The sequence below is a fragment of the Colossoma macropomum genome, unplaced genomic scaffold (genome assembly GCF_904425465.1).
Source record: "Colossoma macropomum unplaced genomic scaffold, Colossoma_macropomum, whole genome shotgun sequence".
Taxonomy (NCBI): domain Eukaryota; kingdom Metazoa; phylum Chordata; class Actinopteri; order Characiformes; family Serrasalmidae; genus Colossoma; species Colossoma macropomum.
Window position 1 is genome coordinate 58,345,289 of NW_023494792.1, and position 24,390 is coordinate 58,369,678.

The 24,390-nt window shown below is 42.7% G+C and overlaps 1 protein-coding gene across 1 annotated transcript in view; it reads right to left on the reverse strand.

Annotated features, from left to right (window-relative positions):
* The window catches only part of plxna4 (plexin A4), a 439,320-nt gene that overhangs the window by 337,359 nt on the left and 77,571 nt on the right, over positions 1-24,390 (reverse strand). The window lies entirely within an intron of this gene.

A 24,390-nucleotide genomic window follows, 5' to 3' on the forward strand; every position in this document is an offset into this window, starting at 1 on the left:
CTGTTTCTTAATCATTATTATGATATTGGCTTTTGCAGTTTTGTTATTGAACAAGCCTGTGATATGCAAATGAGTCCACTAACCAATCTCAGGGTTGTTTACTATGTCTGTGGGCATCCTGACCATTCACAGCTTCCGATGAGTTTCTGTGGGTATTTTGATGAATCAGAATATTCATGTAATCCAACTAAAGTAAACTGATTTGGTGAGAATAATGCAAGTCAGTCTTTGAGCGCTGCCATCAATGTACTGAAGGGCTATTGAATTCAATGTGTAGTGATATAATCACAATACTCGTCAATATTGTGCAGCCCTGCTGCAGTTCTGTTGCCCAGTTCCCACTCCAATTAATACTTCGCCTGTATCTGAATATCTGTATTTGAACATACAGACGTGTGCAAAAGTTTTGGCACCCCTGCATGCAAATTCCATGTTTTGTTAATTTTCTAAGAGACAATAAGTGAACACATCCTCTATAGAGAACACTTTCCGGCACATTTTAAGGCATCATTATTGTTTATTTGCTGAATCCAACATAAAATGTGACCTGTGCAAAAGTTATGACATATTTTATATTTCTGTATTTTTTCCCAATATGTTAAATTTGCAAAAAAAACACAGGTGTGCTTTCTTTAGAGGATGCGTTAACTTATTTTGACATGACTACAAGTGTTCAAATGTTTGCATATGACTGTATATCGCGGCTGTCGGAACAAAACTTTGTATCTCCATTTTGTCGTTTTGTGCTTTTTTACAGAATTTGAAAATGCCAGCTGACGTTTACAATGCGCCGAAATTTCATGATGAATGGACCAACAGAAATGCTCCAAAAGTGCCTGGAAAAAAATCTGGTTCCATTGACTTCCATTCAAAGTAAAGTAGGCTTTTTCCTTCTTCTGTAAAGTTAACCTTTTGGAGATACAAGGTTTTGTTCCGACAGCAGCGACAGCAGCTAATTGTATTGTACGTCTTCTCAATACAGGCTCACAAGTAGAGGAAGTCTGGGTAGAAAACTCCATTACAGTTCACGGCCTACTGTATATAAATTATACTGTATGCACATAAAACACAGGCCTAGTGCAAAGTAACTCTGACACATTACACGAGACGATAAAGGCCAGATAAAAAGATATACTGCACGTTGGTCAGGGGTCAGTGAAATCAATGATGCCAGCTGTCCCTACCACTGGCCCAATTAAAGGGTCAAGGTCAAGCGTGGGGTCAAGATCGAGGTCCTGAGCAAAAGTCAAAGGTAAGAGGGCAGGCGGAGAACACACGGAGTCCGGCAGCCGTCTGACCCTGCCGCTGACCACATGCGCCCTGCTCTAATAAGCCAGAGTCGGGAAAGCAGCTGACAGGCGACTATGTTGGTTATAGCCCAGGTCAGAGTGCGGCAGAGGGCTCAGATGGGCTCATTTGGGAAATGTGACACATCTGCAGGCCTGAGGTCACTGTCATCAGCTCCAAAAATGCAGAATAACAAAGAGCGAGTGGAGCTTGAGAGATTCAGGGTGAGAGGACAGAAGGGAAAAATAGCAGCACAAAATAATAATAAAAGCATTCTCAAAAACACGTAAAGCATAAACAACAGCTTATATGTAATGGGGACATAGTTTTGTGTGCCATAGTCCAATGTTTTTGATATTTATTAATTTATTAAGCTTTTCTTTGGATTGAATTAGATGACTTTGACAAATGTCATGACAATTAATGGTGATGGTAACAGGACACTGCTATGTTACCAGACATATTTTTCTTAGACAACTATTCCCATCCAAAGAAAAGGCCAATAAATGAATAAATGTCAAAAAACAGTGGACTGTGGCACTCAAAACAATTTCCCACTAAACAAAAGCTTTTGATTTGCTATATTCGTTATTGAAAACCAATATTTATTACATTTTTTAACCCTGTCCAGCCATAATTGAGCATGACAACACCTCATTTCTTAAGTACGACATATTCAAAGCCACAGGGGAAAAATGATGCTAAGCACAGTTCACTCATAAAAATAAATCAATAAATATCACAACTGGTTAACTGATGGATTTATAGTTGGCCAAGAATGCTACGACTACTTGTACAGAGACATTCAGGCGCTATAATCAGAAACAATTCCCTCATTTTATTGTGTATTGATTTTAACACATAAGCAAAAGGGAGGCCAAGCCCACTAAGATACTGTGTGCCAAAAGTCACAGCATACAGAGCCAATAGATGACGTTTTCTCGTCACTCTTGCTCTCTAACCCACGTCTGAGCGTCGACACCCTTCATCGAACGACACATTTCACATTACACCCCAATTAGAGACAACCAGGGCTGCAAGGCGCCTTTTAAAAAGCTGCAAAAGAGGGGAAAAATGTGCATGTGTACGTGCGTGGCATATGAACTATACGTGTGCTATTGCTTTTTCTCTCTCTCTCTCTCTTTCCCTCTCCCTCTCTCTCCCTCTCTCTCCCTCTCTCTCTCTGTGGTGTTTTTCCACTGGTGCTAATCGCATGCAGCAGAACCCTGTTAAACCCTCAGTAATGATCCTATTTACACTTGTTGCCAGATTAATCAACTTTCAGCTGTGTGGCTGTGGGGCTCGTAATGGAGGATGGGGGTGGAAGTGCTCGCATTTGCCGCATTCAGCTCGGACCCAACTGATCGCTGAAACGAGGAGGTCTGTATGTGCATGTGAGTCGTTGTTTCAGTCAGCGTAGGGCTGGGTGGTCTCCGCTTGTGTCGATACCTTCAAATGTGTCTGAGTTACCGCGGTATATGGTGTAAGAGGGGGTGGGGGGCTCTGAAGTGACGAAACATTTGTGATTATGTCACATTTGAAATATTCAAGATATCTTTCAACAAACGTCCAACCTTCTACCAGTTGCTAACTGCTATAGTTGCTCTCACCATAGACCCTGATAACAAGAGGGCAGTGGGCCACTGTTGGCCGACTGATGGCAGAGCTGGTGGTCCACTGGTTTCTCTGATTTTTCCTGTCTTTCTATCAGCGCCACCTGTCGTTCAGCTCCCGCCACCAATCACTGACCCCTCTAAAATATAAACGGCCGTCCAGATGTGGAATAGAAATTTGACGCTTCGTAATTTCAGAATATCGGCATCATTTTTAAATACCACAGTATACCATTATACTCAAGCCTCAATCAGTGTAGTGCTAATGTGCCTTTCTCAAATTAAAATATCCACCTATGCTGGGTCAAGAGCTCCACCGTTCACCCACAGCCTTATACGACCTCAACTTTCAAACATTATTTCAAACTTATAAAGCCAAAGAGATCATGTTAGCTGCTCCATACTAACTTTCTTTCTAAGGGTGAGGCACTTCTTTCAAAGTCCTCTCTCTCTCTCTCGCTCTCTCTCTCTCTGTCCCTCTCTGGCCCTCAGGTTTTCATACTGCTAATAGCTCCAAATAGAGTGGGCCTTTGAAGCCATCATCCCATGAAATAAAACCCAGCTCGTCCGTTCTCTCTGGCTGCCCTGCCTGATGGAACTACAGAGACAGTGAAACAGCCACATTTTTTACAGCTTCCTCCTCCCCTCCTCACCCGAGTCCATCCTTTATGACTGGACCAGGTTTACACCTGTGCAGTTGTGGGCAATCATCAGGCTTCTAATAAAAGACAGAGTAGAGATGTGATGATACCAGAATTTTGGCTTCAGTATTGATAACGAGGCTCGTATTATGACTCAATACCTAAACGATACTATGACAAAAGCTCAATAAACTCGCAATGCTTATGGCATCAAACACAAATACTTTGACTGATCCTCTATTGATTCTCTTTTTGGCAGAAACAGCAGCAATGTAAACTTTGCAGCGCTGACAGACGATCCAAATAATTTATCACAATTATTTGCATTAATCACATTTGCCCTCAGTGCATTTTTTTAATTAATGCTGTGCTGTAACCTGAACTGGCCATTGTTTATTCAAAATACACAAAAACTTCAGCAGTAAAATACAGACACTTGTAGACTTGTAAACTTTGAAATATTACATGAATACTTGAAATGATCTAAATTTAAAAGTTCCCAGGAGCTCAATCTTTTAAACCTACCTATCTGCTTGAATTGGACACCTGGAATCCTTTCTTTTCTGCAAGTTCATTAAGACTTGGGCTCAGTTTCTGAGCTGCTGAGCTGACATTAAGTGTTTATACTGGTTGAACTGCAGATGAAATGCAGTTAGTGTATTTGGTGATATGACTGGTGTGGAATTGTGCAGAATTTAATAGAATTGTAACCGCTGTCCCATAGACTGCTGTTGGGGTACGAGAGTCACAGCGCATATTACGTTGCAATGCATGCTGGGGCTGTAGTGCAGTGCATTGGCTAATATTAATAGAAAATTACAACACTTTTGGGGGCCGGATGGGATTGTGTCACGGGCCTGATCTTACCCACGGGCCTTGTGTGTTGACACTTGGACATTTACATGTATGTAAATACATCATATAATATATTTACATATATTCTATCACAGCAATGCACAGCGTGCTGCAGCTGGGCTTCAGCCTGCACTACTACAACCTGTTTGAAGGGTCAAACTAGGAAAATAATAATTACAAATAATTAAAAAATAATGAAAAGTCCTGAAAGTTACTTTATTTCTTGTCTACCACACTGTAGAGTGGAGTTAACCCCTTAACATGCCGAGCTTATTCCATACTAAGGCTTATTATACATTAACTACAGGGACTTCAGTGCAAACTAATGGAGCTTTTCTTAGGTTATAGAAGTGTGTAATAAAACTTTGAGCTTAATGTCCTATATGTAGCTTAATGATGAGCACACACAGATTATTATAATGCTGACTCCAGAGAGAGAGATCCAGGCACGCCAGCTAATAATGAACATGCTATCTCACATGGGAGTACAAATCTGTTTCCTTGGCACGCTAGGTAGGCCCTCTCTGGTCCTCGGGGAACGTAGTCGCTTTAATGCTGGCTAGTCATTACTCAGATCCAGAGCAGATTCATTTCAAACATCTTCAGTCCAATGTGAACACTGAACACTCTTCATGGCTGGTGTTACGAGTAAGCAATAAGGTCCTGACTTTGCACCGCTGTGTGTAAAGCGTACGTGTGTATTGTAAAGAAAGGGGCGCTAGCGTGGCCGTCGCAGATTGGATTGATTTGTAATACCCCTAATGGAACGGCTGGGAAGGTCACACAGTCACCTCTAAGGGGCTCAAAAAGACAGCCGAATCGATACTCTGAGACAGGTGAGAGGTTGGAGACAGCAGCAAGCGAGCGAGAGTAAAAATAGCCTCTCGATATAAGCTTTGACAAGTCACCTTTTAGACCTATATATCAACACCATTCACTCACCCACCACTTTACAAATATAGGCCTATGCTAGATTTATAGCACAGCTATATAAAGTGCTATATAAAGGCTTTAGCCCTGTTTACGTAGGTGTTTCTGCGCCTATAGCCCCGTTTCTGTAGTCCTTATTAGCAAACAGCACTCTGAAGGCTGAAAGGTCTGCATGCGGCCAAACCCACTCAGCTCTGCCACAGCATTCCTCATTAGCTCCCAGTGCAAAAAAAGCACTCTGCAGCCGTGTGAGCGCATGCGAAGGCCGAGCCATCAGCAGAGAGAGAGAAAGAGAGAGGGAGAGGAAGAGAGAGAGAGCGAGGCCTGCTCACTCCAAAACGGCTGTTCATTATCGGCCGGCTGGAGGGAAACGGCAAACTCCAGTGAAAAATATCTGCTTCAATCGATTGTGGCCCGCAGAAGGTGTGGAAACAGATGCTTGAGCAGCCGAAACACAGTGGATAGCGTTTCATAAATACACGGCCGTTTTTTCCAGCCTGTATTAGGTTTCCGCCTCACATAGTACAAGGATGGGTTTGTCATCCGCAGACGCAGACCCAACACAGGACTGCGGGAAAATAAGAGTGGAAAAATATAGTGAGAATAGATAACAGACAGCATGAAAATAACACTGGAACACGCAGAATACACAGAACACACAGAAATTGCCTCAGGTTTTGTTCCCTAAAACCGGTGCTTGGTGCAGCACAGGGGTCGGCAACATGAGGCTCCAGAGCTGCATGTGGCTCTTTTACTGCCCTATTGTGGCTCCATAGCAGAATTAGATGTTTAGGTAAAAATAAAATAATCCTCCTTTGCAGCAAAATAAAGCTCTGCTGATCGTTCAACACAGTTTTATCAATAAATGGTCTTAAACTCTGGAGTTAATGTAGAACTGCTAATTCACCCTTTAACCCTGAAGATTGGCGTGCAGACTGCTGGTCACCATAGCAACGCAGACAACAATCTCTCCTGCAGCGGGAAACTGTCAAACACAAATTCAGCAAGCTATAGTCAGTTTCTCGTTCACAAGCATCTCGTTCAAATTTTCCCGTTCCACCTTAAGTGGTGCAACAGCTATGGAACTTACTAAGGAACTATTCTACTTTTGCGGAGGTTTCCTGCTGGAGATGCGAGAAAAGCGGCTATGGCTGAGCTAAAGCTTAAAGCAGATTTTTATATATCATTTATATTATATTTTTAAGCCTTTACTAGCACATTAAACACATACTGAGACGTATTTACAGCCTAGATGGTGAAATGTTACTTCAATAAAATGGACATAAAATGTTGTGGCTCCCAAGGTGGTTAGATTTTGGTTGAAATCTGACAAAATGGCTCTTCTTAACATTTGGGTTGCCAATCCCTGGTGTAACATAATGGGAGGGCTTTATATTAGATGCAGGAACATTGCTGTGAGGATTTTGATTGCACTCAGACATTAGTGAGGCCAGGTACTGATGTTGGATGATCAGATCACTCCAACTCATTACAAAGTTATTAAACAGAGCTCGCAGTTGAACTGCTCCACAAGTCAGTGCTGGAAGGATTTGCACCCCTCTGGCCCACATTTGGCACTTTGGCTACTCTAGAACCTCCTATTCTAGTAGCAGTGCTTTTTCTGAAGGCTGAACAGAAACTCACTTGGATATTTTTCATTTAATATTTTTTAATTTAATCAAAAAAAATAATGTTACCTCTAACTCTGTTATCAGATGAACCAGGACACTATTGGCTCTCTGTGTTGAGCTGCTAATGAGCAATGAGGGGTGAAAGTGAAAGGGTGAAAACTTCCTAAGCAGACAACATAACTGCAAAAGAGGAATTTTACACATTAAATGCAGTTTAATAATAATGCATTTCCATCTAATAATATTCCATCAATGCTATTTAGAGAAGTTCAAATGAGGGAAATCATCCAGTGCAGTGCAGAAATTGAATTTTAGTTATAGAGTCACGTTTCATGAATATTAGTTAAAACTCATCACCATTCCTGGCCCAAAACCCACAGACGGGGTCAGTGATACCCCTTTTGACTTTCAAACCAGACACTTTTTCCAGCATCCAAGCCGGACAGCCAACCAGAAATGGAAATGGTTGCACCACAAACAAACCTTTTCCGTTTTTCTACGGATCATCGTAATTCCACTCCTCGCTCCCGGATCAATTATGCATGTCCTTCCCTGATAGGAGGAAATGATTTGGAGCTGGGAGGGGTGGGGGGGTGTAGCAGGCTGCCGCTGTGTGAAGAGCACTTTGCTAAAACAATAAGAGCAGCCGTTAACCCCGTGCCCCAGGCCACGCGGAACAGAGGGCGATATTAATTAACGCGCCAACAGGAAGCAGCAGTGAAGTGGAGCCCACGGCTGGTGGAGGAGCGCGGATCGCGGCTGAGTGCTCGCTCAAGTGGATGTTGGTTTAAGGTTAAATTTGTCCTGATGGCAATGAAAAATATTTAGGGTAAAAAGATTAAAGTTGGGGTGGAGAAGCGAAGGCTAAGGAGAGGTTCTGGGTAAAGTGGGGTAAAGTGGTTTCATCTGGACCTTTTTCAGAAGCAATTTAACTTCAAAAAGCATGAATGAGCCCCAAGCTGGAGCTATCGCTGGTCCTCCAGCATCCCAAACCGCCTGATGCACTGAGAGGGTGTGTGTGTGTGTGTGTGTGTGTGTGTGTGTGTGTGTGTGTGTGTGTGTGAGTGTGTGTGTGTGTGTGTGTGTGTGTGTGTGTGTGTGTGTGTGTGTGTGTGAGTGTTGTGTTTCCTCAAGATTAGTTTGCATATGTATGAAGGAAGTTTTATGACTCAGAGCTCCAGAGGGTTCCATCTGTTTTTGCTGACTTTCATCAGAGACAGAATACAGCCTAAATTATCCCTCCATCTCTCTTTCCCTCTATCTCTCTCTCCCTCTCTCTCTCTCTCTCTCTCTCTCTCCCTCCCTCTCTCTCTCTTTTTCTGTTTCTTGCTCTCTGTCTTTCTTTTTCTAGCTTTCTCACTCTCTTTGTTTCTTGTTCTCTCTCTCTCTCTCCCTCTCTCTCTCTCTTTTTCTGTTTCTTGCTCTGTCTTTCTTTTTCTAGCTTTCTCACTCTCTTTGTTTCTTGTTCTCTCTCTCCCTCTCTTTTGCTCTCTCTTTCTTCTGCTCTCTTTATCTTTGTTTCTCTATCTTACTCTTTCCATCTCTTTTTTCTCTTCTTTCTCCTTTTTTCACTCTCTATCTATCTATCTATCTATCTATCTATCTATTCTGTTTCTTGCTCTTATTCTCTCTCACTCTGTTTCTTGTTCTCTCTCTCCCTCTTTTGTTCTCTCTCTCTATCTCTCCTCCTCTTATTATCCATCTCTTTCTCTGCTTCTCTATCTATCACTTTCATGTGGCGTCACTATGGTGACCAGCTACAATCAGAAGCTACTATTTCTGCAGTGGAAACTGAATTACTTGGTACCAAAAGCCAGTCCAGTCCAGTAGAATCAAGTCGAGTTAAGCCATGCGGTGTAAAAGTACCGAACAAATCGTACTATATTCTCTGACAAACTCTTGTTTGAGAGACGAGCCCAGCCCAGGCTAACGTGCTCCGAACCACGAGCTGAAACTAATCAGCACTAACGACAAAACATCAACCATTTCGAGCCAAATCAGGCCAAATGGCTGTGGTCACTCTCCAGTGCCTTCGTTAAAGCTGAGAGAGACAGAAAGAGAGGAAAGCCACCTCTCAAGCCCACCTCTCCACTTTCCCCCTCAAACGTTTTTACATTCACAGCGTTTTGCGACTGGGTTGTTCTGTCGCTCCGCTCAGCGGCGCCGCTTTAATACAGCGGTTCTCTCTTTGCTCGATTACCTGCGGTGCCCTCAAACTGGGCCGGCGGCTCAGGCAGAGCGGTAGTCAGCACTCTGTTTTGTTAGGAATGAAAGGCGGACATAAAGACTTCAAATGCGCTCGTCAGGATGTCCTTGAAACTCCATCTCCCAGGATGCCGAGGCGGCCTTTCGGAGAGAATTAAAGCCAGGGACTCACGCATACACCAAATTCTCACTCATGATAACTCACTCTCCACCTGAAAGGGGCATTTCTTGTAGTTTATTTTTTCCCTTGAAGTCCACTTACAATGTTTGTGTGGCTTTATACAACAACAGTAGTTGTAGTTCATTTCTACAGGATCATTTTCCAACTGATCGTAATTCCTTAGAATTAAACAGACTGTTTTTCTTACTATGCCTTTAAGACTGATATAAATAGTTGACAAGAAAATAATAAACTTCAGCCACGTTCAGATGTCTAGGCCCTTTAGAAGGCTGAAATGATCCATTTGCTTCCTAACAGCCAGAAATAACATAACATTTAATATTTTTTTCAACATCTGCAGCTCCACACTGCAAAAAATGGTACCTTGTCAAGTGAAATTATCTTAATTTTAGTCGATATATCTAATATTTCTTACTTTGAGATGGCTGTGCACTTATTATAAGATTATTTAGCTTACGTCCAGACATTTTTTACCCATTTTAGGTAATTTTATTAAGTAAAATTATCTCACTATACTGGCAGATAATTTAGCTATATTCTGCCTATATTGTGAGATAATTTTACTTGATCAAAATTACTTAAAACAGGTAAAGAATGTTTGGAATTAGGTTCAATCTTCAAATAAGCTTACAAAAATCTCAACAGGAGAAATATTAGATATATCAATTAGATTTAAGATAATTTACTTGACAAGATACTATTTTTTTGCAGTGCAGAATCCATTGATACAGGCAGTCTGCAGTAACAACACTCCTTATCACTTCCAGGATAAACTGTGGTTTAATACAAGAAATGACATAATAAATGCCTTTAAGAGCCACAACTATCCCAGACCCATCACTGATAGGTGGCTAAGGAGCTTTTCCTGGATGCAGAAGAGATTCTGGACGCTGCAGTCTGGGCTGTCGAAGCTCTCGCCACCTTCTCCACTGTATCTCTTTCCCTCATTGTCCTGTGAGGCATCAATCAGCAAAGTCAATGAGCCCTCAGCGAGAATGAAATGCACCTAAATTCCTTTGACGACTACTTCTCGCTGTTTTCCTGTCGATTTTTTTGTCCGAGGCCAGCCGCTAAAAAGGGCAGCGCATCTTATTTCCGGCCTCTGGAGGCCTCGGAGAGAGAGAGAGCGAGAGACAGAGTGAGAGAGAGAGAAGAGATAGCTTTTCGACTCAACACCTTAATTTGATTTCTGTTCTCAAAACAACCTGATGTTGTTGCTTTTATTTATTTATTTGTCTGCTATGGAAAATGGGTCGAAAATGGCTGGCAAATAAGTGGAACTTGAGCTTTATTAGGGAATCATTTAGCCCCCCTCCGGACCACCACCACTCAAAAGCACACGCCTCAAAATTCACAGCTTGTAACACTGAAGCATGAACTCACCGCACTGTTCATAGAGAATCAGGCTAAGGCCAGGCACACGCTGCGTGATTTTAAACCATTATTAGGTCAGATTTGGTGACTAATTTTCAGGATCTGGCCAAATTGTAACCACCATTGTCATTGGCCATTGTCTGACGTGCAATTTGGGGTCGGGGGGCGGTGTAGCAATGTCCAATTAACTGCCCATCTTTGTCTGCCAAGTCTTAAATGTTAGTCACTTGTCGATATTTGCATTAGCAATGTCTGTACATTCTGTATATGCTCTGTTAAAGCCACACTGTATGATTTGGGGATTTTAAGAACCTCTCTGGTGTAACTGTGTAACTGCAGGCAAAGTATAAAGAACATTTGTACCGTTGTACTTCAGACCCCTTCCCCAAGGGGATGAATCTGATTGCGAGCGCACTGATAGAGAATTCAAATAGAACTCAGTCAAAGCTTGGTGAAGGACGCATCTTCTGAGGATGTGAGTGAACTATCTACACATCTTCATCAGTATAAGGTTGCATTTGAGACCTAATATGTAAAGACGTATGACGTGGTCTAAAGACGCCCGACCCGACGACCTGCCTCTCTACAATGCTCTTTTTATATCCAGTCATGTGAGTTAGTTGCTCCTCCAGCTGTTTTTTTTATTAGCGCCACTTACTTTTCCAGCCTTTTGTTGCCCTGTCCCAACTTTTTTGAGATGCATTGCTGCCATCAAGCTCTAAATGAGTTAATGTTTTTCATGAAATGGTAAACTGACTCACTTTCAACATCTGATATGTGTTCTATGTTCTGTTGTGAGTAAAATGTGGGTTTATGAGATTTGCAAATTATTGCATTCTGTTTTTATTTACATTTATTTACATTTTACACAGCGTCAATACCTTTTTTTCTGTTTTGCTAAATAGGCTGTACTGTCTGTATAGAGACCGTATTGTACTTGCCTACCCATCATCTCCTGGTTGTATGCCCAATGCACAGTAGAGGTTGGCATTATAATGATATTTATCGCTATTGTGATGAACTGCAACACATTATGACACAATATGCGTTTCTGAGCCTATCGTGGATTTCGTCTGTCCTTAAAGATACTGACCAGCTGCATGTTTCATTAAAAAGAGAGCATAAGTAGTCTTGTTAAAGTGGATTTAGCTCAGCACAGTATATACAACACTGAAAAAATATCACTGTACTCTGATTGATAGTACTTTTTAAACGTGGCACTGATCTTTTTTCTCTTTTCCAACTTACCTAAACTAAACACTGTGATGAATATCATGTATAATGAAAATGTCTTGAAGTATCGAGATGTTATCATGAGAGCTGTCTAACAATTGTTCTGAGATAATATTACGGCCCAAAAAGTATTTTTGAAGAGTCCGTTTATGATGGAGGGATACATGCCAGCCACTAAAAGCAAAACTCATTTTTTTTAAGATTTCCAACTATTTTACCATCATCAACATTCCATATAAAAACTCAGACACATGTGGGTTCACTGGTGTTTTGGATACACCGCAAAAAAATAGTATCTTGTCAAGTAAAATGATCTTAAATCTAGTCAATATATCCAATACTTCTACTGCTGAGATTGTTGTAAGCTTATTTCTTTTGATTATCTTAACTCATTTCCAAACATTTTTACCTGTTTTAAGGAATTTTATTGAGTAAAATTATCTCACTGTAGTGGCAGAAATGTGCTTGAAAAGAGCTAAATTATCTGTTAATACAGTGAGATCATTTTACTTAATACAATTACTTAAAACAGGCAAATATGTCTAGAAATAAACAAAATAATCTAATAATTAGTCCACAACCATCTCAAAATAAGAAATATTAGATATATTGACTAGAATGAAGATAATTGTACTTGACAAGATACTATTTTTTGCAGTGTAGTAAATGGTTGTATTTGTGTTGTGCACATGGTTCCTATCACCACCACTGTAAAGAAAGTCTGTAAGCTTCTCTGGAGCGGACCATTTCACATCAAACCACTTCGAATAACACAGAAATTTAGAAAAACTGGTGGAATTCCCCTTCAACACAAATGCTCCAGTCTGAGCACAACAACAGCAGACTGCTACACGTTACAGACAGGCAGACAGGCAGGCAGGCAGCCCCACACTTGAGTAAAGCAGCGGCTGCTGACTCTAATGAACAGCCTGTCACTTGCATCTATGCACTGGAGCAACAGAACGCATTTCTCTCACACATCTGTAATTACCATTCAGCACGCGTAGCAACAAAAGAGCATAATCCTTAGAGAAAGACGGTGCAGCTGAGATAAAAATCCACTTATTAAGGTCTGGGTGATGTCGGAGATGGGGAGGGGTCGGAACTTCAGAGACAGAGAGAGAGAGAGAGAGAGAGAGAGAGAGAGAGAGAGAGAGTGCAAAAAGTGCTTTTCTACATCTACTTCTGTTAACAACTGAGTTAACCCAACAGAAGGCACAAAGGCTGAAGTGTGGTGCTTCCCTCGCAGAGAAACGAGACTTTTCCTCGTTTATCTTCGTCACACGCCTCCAAAAACAATGGTGTGGAGTGCGGCAACACACACACACATGCAAACAAACACACACACACCTTTTCCAGGCTGCTCCCCAGGCGTTATTGTCTGGAGAATAGAATGAGTGACCCAGTTGCAGAGGAAGCCCATTTTCTAGCTTCTGCTGCGGAGACCGCTCACCCCTGGAGACCCGAGCGAGCGCCGTGATTGGCCAGCGCAGGCTCACCTGCAGTATGTCCTCTACTGCTATAGTGACATCTGTGGGCTCAGGCCCATAAATCAGAGAGAGAGAGAGAGAGGAGAGAGAGAGCTCTAAGATGACAGAGGCCTACAGTATATCACAATAGCAGCTGCCTTTATGTTGTGTTAAAGAGCTCATATTATGGAAAAGTGCTTTTGCCACACTTTAAAAGGAAAAAGCGTTGTTAAAGTTAAACTATGTCATTCACTCCGCAGTCGAGACAGTCCATATATCGCTGCTGTCGGAACAAAACCTCGTATCTCCAAATGGTAACTTTACAGGAGAAGGAAAAAACATGCTTTACTTTTAATGTAAGTCAATGGAACCAAAAAATTTCCAAGTAATTTTGGGCAAAAATTTACAGTAAATTTACACCCAATACAAAGGACAACAGGTATTTTTCAAATTATGTCAAAAAGTAAAAAACGACAAAAATGGAGATATGAGGTTCCGACAGCAGCGATATAGAAGCTAAGCTCATTTTGAAATGTTTTTGTGATGTCACTAATGAATTTACACATATCCACCCATTCAGCACACAGCGGTTTAGCTCCACCTGTTCCTGCTGAAGTTATAAGGAGTGTTTCAGCCCGGACTGCTTTTTGAATAGCGCGCAATACAGGGCAGCCAATCAGAACAGAGATCATTTACATATATCAGGCACAGTAACAAAAATGGCCTGTTTAATTATAAGCCGTAAAAAGAGGTTTGGAAATAATTGTCAAAATTATATTGTTTACGGTACGGGGCGGCACGGTGGCGTAGTGGGTAGCGCTGTCGCCTCATGGCAAGAAGGGCCTGGGTTCGATTCCTGGCTGGGTGACCAGGGTCATTTCTGTGTGGAGTTCGCATGTTCTGCGTGGGTTTCCTCCCGCAGTCAGGCCAACTGGACATGCAAAATTGCCCCTAGGTGTGAGTGAATGTGTGTCTGTCTGTCTGCCCTGCGATGGACTGGTGACCTATCCAGGGTGTATCCTGCCTTCTGCCCAATGAGAGCTGGGATAGGCTCCAGCACCCCACCGCGACCCAGAAGGATAAGCGGTTTAGATAGTGTGTGTGTGTGTGTGTTTATGGTACATAAAACCAAACAAATATCATAAGTGGACAAACAGAAGTCCATGTTTAGCGTATTGGAAAAAATATGTTAAATAACACATACATAAAATGTGCCAGGACTTTTGCACAGGCTATTTATGCTTTTCCCCCCCAATATGTTAAATTCAGCAAATAAATATAAACAACAAATGACTGTGCATGTAAATGTGCAGAAGTGTGTTCTCTGAAGAGGACGCTTTAACTTATTTTCACTTACAAAATCAATAAAACATGTAATTTGACCAAAACCTTTGTACAAAGCAACTGTATGCTTTATATATTCAACTGATGAATATCAGCTGAATGCAGCAGTGTAAAGAGAGAGAGAGACCACAGAATAAAACCTGAGCCGGTCAAGGATTTAACTGTCTGTTCTGTTGTTCTAAAAGAAATATAAAAAAAGTGAATTGTGTTGACCTACGTAATCCGTCCAGCCCAGACTTTGGTCCCTTTTGCATCGGCTGCTAACCTTGAAATCTGCTCTGGACACATAAACATGCAGACAGTAAACCGGCCGCCATCCTCCTTCCGAAAGAAGACTAATTAAAACAAACGGCAAGTTTGCCACTCACCCCGCGCATTTGAATAACCTTTTTCTGCCGAACTATTTAATTAAAAACGATCAACTTTGGCTTTAATTAAATGTTTGAGAGAGGAGCGTTCACACTCTGTTACACAGAGTAATTAGCGCCGAGTCAAGCGGGCCTTCTCCGCGTGAGGAGCGCGAGCGGCTTTGCGCGCCCCACGCCTACCTAGCGCTTGTGACGCCATGCACGAGGAAAGCAATTCACTGGAATGTGCACGAGCAAAACTATGATCCACTATAGCACACAACAGCAGAACAGTGATCCACTATAACACACAACAGCAGAACAGTGATCCACTATAACACACAACAGCAGAACAGTGATCCACTATAGCACACAACAGCAGAACAGTGATCCACTATAACACACAACAGCAGAACAGTGATCCACTATAACACACAACAGCAGAACAGTGATCCACTACAGCACACAACAGCAGAACAGTGATCCACTATAACACACAACAGCAGAACAGTGATCCACTATAACACACAACAGCAGAACAGTGATCCACTATGACACACAACAGCAGAACAGTGATCCACTATAACACACAACAGCAGAACAGTGATCCACTATAACACACAACAGCAGAACAGTGATCCACTATAACACACAACAGCAGAACAGTGATCCACTACAGCACACAACAGCAGAACAGTGATCCACTATAACACACAACAGCAGAACAGTGATCCACTATAACACCCAACAGCAGAACAGTGATCCACTATAGCACCCAACAGCAGAACAGTGATCCACTATAACACCCAACAGCAGAACAGTGATCCACTATGGCACACAACAGCAGAACAGTGATCCACTATAACACACAACAGCAGAACAGTGATCCACTATAACACCCAACAGCAGAACAGTGATCCACTATAGCACACAGCAGCAGAACAGTGATCCACTATAACACACAACAGCAGAACAGTGATCCACTATAGCACACAACAGCAGAACAGTGATCCACTATAACACACAACAGCAGAACAGTGATCCACTATAGCACACAACAGCAGAACAGTGATCCACTATAGCACACAACAGCAGAACAGTGATCCACTATAACACACAACAGCAGAACAGTGATCCACTATAACACACAACAGCAGAACAGTGATCCACTATAGCACACAACAGCAGAACAGTGATCCACTATAACACACAACAGCAGAACAGTGATCCACTATAGCACACAACAGCAGAACAGTGATTCACTATAACACACAACAGCAGAACAGTGATCCACTATAACACCCAACAGCAGAACAGTGATCCACTACAGCACGCAATAGCAGAACAGTGATCCATTAGAATGTGCACAATCAGAAAACCAATTTACCGTAACCTGCACGATCACAACAGTGATCCACTAGAATGTGCACTAGCAGAAGTGATCCACTATAACATGAAGGGGTAGAGCGGTAATCCATTAGAACACACAAGTATTACAGTGATCCACTGTAACACACAACAGCAGAACAGCGATCCACTATAACGTGCAAGAGCAGAAAAGTGACTTACTAGAACACACCAGAGTATAACTATGATGCACTAGAATGCAATGCAAGCGTAAGTGATCCACTATAATGTGCAAGAACAGAACAGAGATCCACTAGAGTGTGCACAAGCAAAACAGTGATCCACCAGTGTGCGAGAGCAGAAGAGTGATCCACTTAGAACAGAGCTCTACTGGAGTGTGCACGTGCAAAACGGTAATCCATTAGTATGTGCACATGCAGAACGGCGATACACTAGACTGCACAAGCAGAACAGCGAAACACTTTCTAGTGGATCCACTAGAACGTGCAAGAACAGAAGCAGGACCCACTCAGAACGGTGATCCACTAGAGTGTACACAAGCAGAAAGAACAGTGACCCACTAGAACCCACAAGAGCAGAACAGTGATCCACTACAGTGTGCATGCACAACAGTAATCCATTTGAATGCAAGCAGAACAGTGATCCACTTTAATGCACACGAGCAGAACAGTGATCCACTTTAATGCACAAGAGCAGAACAGTGATCCACTAAAAAACACAGAAATGTGCATATGTTGCTGCTGTTTCTTGCTCCTTGTATTTACACCACTAAAACTTGTGTTGCATCAAGCTAAATGCGCTGGATATTAAATAAACAATCAAATAAAGCTGTTTTTTTTTTGTTGTAGCAACTTAAAAAGTATACATATCCAGTGATTCTGCCAGGACAACCCTTGTAAAGACAAAGCCCAGAGCTAAAAAATTAGCTTTGCCAGTGAGCGAGCGAAAGTGATCTGATACTTCCAGTGATCTAAATAGCTAGCTGTATAATGGAATAGGGGTCTGTTGTCATGGTTACAATGTGTGCACCATGTGAAGCACTTTCCTCACATCACAAAAAAATAAATTGCTCAAAAATGTGCACACAAAACTCTCCTCGACATTCCGCTCATATCTCCTGACGTCACCACACAGTCCCACTTTAAGGAATAACCAAGTTAGAAAAGTGCTAACAGTATTAGCAATCACTGAGAGTTGGAGCTGAAGACCGAGCATGACCTCATCCCCATATTGCTAAACGACCCCTATAACTTTTCATTCATTATCACTGATGTTAGCTTGTCCGGGTAAAGTAGTCCTCTAAAAGGCTGCGGAGGAGGCTCAGACCACACCGGCGTCCATTAGCGCAGGGAGCTGCTGAGAGCTGCTGATGGCCGGTGGTAGGCGCGGCCACCTCCGGGGCATTTCGGTGGCTTTACGGCAGAGTTAATGGCCTGTTTACGGCTGTTTTAGAAGAGGAGTCTGGCTCATAACCCTTCAGCGGGCCCTATTAAACCTGAGACCGCCCGTTCTGTAAGGAGCAGGCCAGATATGCTAATTACAGAGAGAGAGAGAGAGAGAGAGAGAGAGGAAGAGAAAGGTTGGGAAAACAAGGATATGAACAGGACAGTGGTGAGCCCTGACTACTGGACCTAGGCCCTCATCTTGGGCCATATATATCAAAACTTGGTCAAAAAACATGAAACACCACCTATACTATAATAGAATAATGCTAATTTCTGCTAGCCTCCTTATGGGATTTTAGCAGTGTGTTAGCATTAAGCTAATGGCTGTGATATTCAAATGAGCCCTCTAACCAATGTTAAGGGAGCCATTTCCTACACACTTAAAAAAAGAACTACCTATTCAGGGGTTCTTTACTAAAGAAAATGGTTCTATAGAGAACCATGAACACTCAAAGAACCCTTTGCATGATTAAGTGTTCTTTGTATCGTGAAAAGGTTCTTCAGATTGATACAGAATGTGCTGTATGGATGGATCTATATAGAACGGTTTTGGTACTATATAGGACCCTTTTCAAAAAGGTTCTATATAGAACCATCTACAGCACATTCTCCATCAATCTGAAGTACCATTTCACAATGCAAAGAACCCTTTAATCATGCAACGGGTTCTTTGACATAAAGCCAAAACTGTTATTTCTTCACATTCTGTCGGTAATTTTAGTTGACTTAATAATCCGATAACTGCATGAAATCAGATTTTGTCAGTAATCCGATCAACGTGTTTACATGCACTTGAGTAATCAGATAATGGGGAAACTCAGTGTCTATTTGAGTTAGACAGTAATCAGATTTCTGCTTTGCAACCAGCCAATAAACTCACAGAAGAAGACGTGACGTAAACGTAACGTAAAACTCAAACTTCATGAGCGGCTTTTTAAAAATATAAACATACATCATTTAGAAGATGAAGAATATTTAAATCCTTCAGTTCATCAAGCATGTAGTTGGTTTCAAAATTGCTCCGAAAGTGTTTTGTAGAGTCTCGCGGCAACACTCCTCGCTTATTTCCGGTACCGCTGTCTGTTTTCGCACATGCTCAGACTGAGAAATCCGAAAGAAATCAGAGTAAGAGTTCACATGCACTGAGAAATCTGATTACTGAGCTAAAATCCAGCCTCTTTATGAGATTTCTAGACTTTACTCCAATCTAAGAAATCAGAGTATGCTGTTTACATGACCATTTGAATAATCAGATAACTGCAGAAATCCGATTATAATCAGATTATTGAGTGCATGTAAACACACAGAGTTTACATTCTCTGAAAAAGTGAAGACAATCCAACTTTCTATGATGTGGACCCTAGAAGGCCCTGAGCGTCCCCCTGATGGAGAAGGGACGCTCTGTAAGGACACATGTCTACTGAAACAGACTGACACACGCAATCGCAACCGCAAACAGAGCGTCTTTCATTCGCCGCTGCCACCCAGATGCCAAACCCGCCCCCCCCCCGGCTTCACATCAACATCAGTGCAGCTCTGACAGACAGACACGTAATTGATGCATAGTAATCTAACCCAGGCGCATCTACAGCACCAGTCTGGCAGCGCAGAGGAAGACACAGCTCAAATCCTCCACTACTGCAGTCTGATTATAGAATCCTGGCACTCGACTCGCGCCTGGGATAAATAGGCCCACACAGACACTTCCTATGAATGAGCACACAGTCAGAACTGCTCTTTAGCTTCCTTTCTCTTCCTCTCTCTCCGGTCTTATCCCTCTCAGCTTTGATTCCTCACTTCCTTTCAACACATACGCAGACAAGAACGCAAAGAATGTGTAAATGGAAGCGGCGCATGCCGAATCGCTAATGGGCGTTCAGACAGGAGCGCGGCCAGAAAGCAGCACCTCGTGTCTGGGATTAAACGTCCTGCCAGTGGCTTCCCATCAGAAAGCCACCAACCGGCTACACAGCGTGCGACACTGACTACAGCTCCCATCATGCACTGCTCAACGAAAGCTAGCAAGTGGCCGGTGATGTAACAAGGGAGTCACGTGCGCCGTCACCCCGCCGAGCTGCGAGCGCCTTTATCAATTATGGAGGAGCCCGCGGAGAGGCAGGCCAAACAACGGCGGCTATAAATAACGCCAAATAATCACGCGCATGAGGTGCAGCTATTTTTACACACAGTGTGCCCACGGCAGCGCAGGCCTCTCTCTATGTCTCTCTCTCTCTCTCTCTTTCTCTCTCTCTCGCTGACAGCACTCTCTCCCCTCCTCTCCACAAGCAGCCGCTCTGTTTCTGTCAATAGGCAAACTGAAGCTGTACGTAAAAGATGAGGAGTGGAAAGGTGAGTCTCTCTCTCTCTCTCTCTCTCTCTATCTACAATTACCCCTCCTCTTTCTCACTCTTCATCTTGGTCTCTTGCCCTCTATCACACTCTCTCCATCCAGACCTCTCTCTCACTCTCTCTGTCAACCTTTCACTCTCTCTCTCTCTCTCTGCCTCCCTCTCTCTCTGTTCTATCTCTTTCTGTCTTTATCTTTCTTCTCTCCCTCTCTCTCTCCTTGTCCCTACCTCTCTCCTTCTCCCTCTCCCTATCTTGCTCTCTCTCTGTTCTCTCTCTCTCTCTCTCTCTGTCTGTGTCCCCTTTCTCTCTCTGATTTCTCTCCCTCCCTCTCTCCTCATCCCTCTCTCGCCCTCTCTGATCTCTCTCCTTCTCCCTCTCCATTTCTCTCTCTCTCTCCCTCTGCCTCTCTTCCTCTCTCTCTCCCTGTCTCTTTTTCTATCTCTCTCTCTCTCTCTCCCTCTCTCTCTCCTTGCCACCCTCCCTGTGTCTCCCTCTCCTCTCTCCCTCTCTCCCTCTCCCTCTGGTGTAGAATAATAAGGCTGTGGTTCTGTCTGCTCTCTGACGGACGTTCAGCTGTTGCTCTCTGTGTGGATCTCATTACTGGAGCTGTCGTCTCATTTGAGGTGTGTGAGCTTCATCCAGGGCAAAGCGAGAAGGGCTACAGCTCCGTCTCCAAACTGCGCACCTCCAGAGCCGCCACCGCTCTGCTTTCAGGAACACGCAAAACAAACACTGAGCAAATTCACCAGGAAAGAGAGAGAGAGTGCTAAAGAAACACAGGTGTACCGAAACACAGAGTTTTAGTCAGTAGGCGGAGCCTTGTTGTAGCCACGCCCCTGCATTGTAGAGCAGGAAGTGAGACTGCATCCCTGTCCCTCATGGCCACATGATGAACAGTCAGATCCCATGGTTTTGTCTCAAAGTCTGAAAATCAGTGTGGAACACTGAGAATTGTCACTACCGAAACACATATTTTCTGCAATTAAGTAAACTTTTTTGTGTTTTAATGAAAAACTTTATGATTTTATGTGTGTACAAGTGTCCAGAGCTGCCTTCGCTAGCCTTTCTGAACTGGTTCTCCATTGAAAACATGCGGTAAAGTCTTAAAAAGGACAAAATGAAATGTTCAATCATTTCCTTTTAATAAAATAATTAAGTGGATATTCCATGATAGACAACATGTGGTTTGATGCTCTGTAGCAGCCATTTAGTAAAATGCATTTTTCTTTAAAAATATCTCTGGTGCTGCCTTTCTTATGTGTAACACCAGTGACGGTCAGTAACACCAGTGACTCCTGTGGAGAGATAGAAAAGTGGATGTTTCTGTAGAATGACCCACATATATGTATAAGATAGCTCTGCTAATAAGCTGCTCATACGTCTAATGCTACTGCACTGTTCTTTGGCTACAGACTCAATAAGGTATAGATTCATTCAAAGCAAAAGGATGCTAGTCTAAGTCAGTTATAAGTCCAAAATGGGGTTTGAACTCTGAATGTGAACCATTTAGGTAGAATGATCTATACACTTTTGCACCGCTGGCCTTTTTTCCCTTTAGAGGCCTCACTGGCCGTTAACTGCCCACTGCCGCTAACTCAATTTTCAACGAACAGAGATCCATACATGACGAATAGCTTACAGCAGGCTATCGAGCGCAGAGTCCATGAATATGTGTCCGCGATCAAAGTCCAGAAGGAGGCTGATGCCTTTCTATATTGGTTCTCCTTTCAGCCGGAGTCGAGTCAGTGCGAGCAGGAAGGGAAAAAAAGGTGTGTGTGGAGAGTGTGATGAAAAGATATGGCCGTGGAACAAAAGAGAAAATGGCTCTGTTCTCTCTGATTGCTGTAGCTGCTATAATATACCATAACACACGGCGAGGCTGAGCAGCCCCGCTGCTATGGCAACGCTCCCATGGATTCATAGGCAGGGGAAGTTTTTCAGGGCTTCTCCCAGAGACGACACATTCGGGGCGCACGCGGCACACTGAAGTGTCTCTTACATATCGCTGTCTATCACACCGTATGGATGAGTGCGAGGCTGCGATGAGGATATTCTTCGCTACACAATGCGATGAATAGAGTCCGCAGCATCTTTCCTCTGGGGTTTGGCAAAAACAGCTGCTGTGAGGGCGATAAAACCTCGCGCCACATGTACACAGATATAAACGTGCACGAGGGGTAGACAAAAGCATGCAAGGGCTCGTGTGCCTACACACAGAGAGGCATGCAGGCACATGCATGGAAAGCAGCCGGTGCAGCAGCATATTTCATCATTAGGCTGCAACACTTAATCCTCTGCTCCAGTGGCTCTGGCTCACTCTTACCATTTCAATGATCTGCATTTGTGGTGAAGGTCTGAACACACACACATCCATTCACCCCTCAAACGGGCTTTTAATACAGTGTCATACATATATCTTATATCCACAAGTGTAATAGGTAGATTATATATAGTAGTAGTCGTAGTATTAGATACTGACATTTATATCATACACACACATTACATATAGGAACTTACATAAATAAGACACATAGGAGACACATACACACATTTTAGTGTATTTACGTGTGTATGTATAATGTATATGCATATTTATGCATATATACAAATGCATATATATATATATATACACACACACACACACACATATATATATATATGTATATATATATATATATATATATAGTACCTGCGATTGAGTGACCGTGGTCAGTGTAGTAGCATAAGATGTATGGGCAGCGAATTAGGAGAGCTTGAGCCAATATATTGGTCAATACTACTACTATTAATAATAATAATAATAATAATAATAATAATATATATTTACATTTTGGTGAATTTGCTGATGCTGACCTACAATTTGTCCAAGAACTGTTATATACATTGCTCTATATATGTATTATAGATATGTAAGTAGATTTGTAAGATACAGATATATACATACCAACATGTAATATGTCCTGTATGTATAATAGAATTGTACTTACATGTAATAATCTGTCTCATATCTATTTTATGTATATGTGATTATCTACTATAAGACATTTCTAAGCATTCCCTTAAACCCAAGCCTAACCTTAACCACAGTAACCACAAAGATATAGTTTTAGATTAGTTTTAGTTTAAAAAACAAAACAAAACATGCGCAGTAGTTTTTGCTAAAAAGCACTTCGCAAAGTCTAGAGCATTCAGCCGGTCCTGAAACTGTAATCTAGCACTGTGTCTGTTGTTTTCTAAAAGTCAGAACACTTTCGTCCTGAAAATGTACAAAAACAAACACACAGACACTGTCTTGAGCCTGGACATACATCACATACTACTGCAGGAGCGTGTCAGATAGATTAAAATCATTACACACACATACGCGCACCACCCCTACAACATCAGCAAGAAGCGAAGGAGCAGGCCGGAGGAACAGAAGGAGGAGAGAAATGAAAGAAGGGAGCTGAATCTGGAGAGTTTGACCTTTTCGTCGCCAACAAACATCCGCCATTCACGGGCAAATTGACCTGTTTCAACCGCTCGCTGCCTCTTGACAACCGGCAATCTCCGCCATCGCTCAAAAGGCCATTCTACGTCTCTGCCGAATTTCGCAGTCTCCGGCTTGTGCACTTTGAACTGAGCATTTCTCCATTTCTCCCACTCTAAAAAGGGTCAGTGACACCCACCCACCTCACACTTAATGGCTAAATGCACACACGTTTGGGTGGACCTACACAAGCCACACACACACACACACACATTCCGCACACGCACACATGCTGTGCTCTGCCCGTTGTGTTTCCCCAGCGGTGGGCCTGCTTCAAGGTTAGCTGCTCATCGTATTGAGTGACCGCGGCCGGCCTGGCGGCCGATGCATTATCACCTCTGCGGGGGCTGCCCACCACCCCACCGAATAGGGTACGCGCAGCGGAAGCACGGGCAGTGCCACTTCCCCCCCGGCCTGAAACATCTCCACAATTAATAGCTTTAGTATCACTGCTTTCCATTTGAGTCTGTAGCCAAAGAGCAATGCAGTAGCATTAGATGTATGAGCAGCTTATTAGCAGAGCTATCTTATACATATACGTGGGTCATTCTACAGAAACATCCACTTTTCTATCTCTCCATAGGAGTCA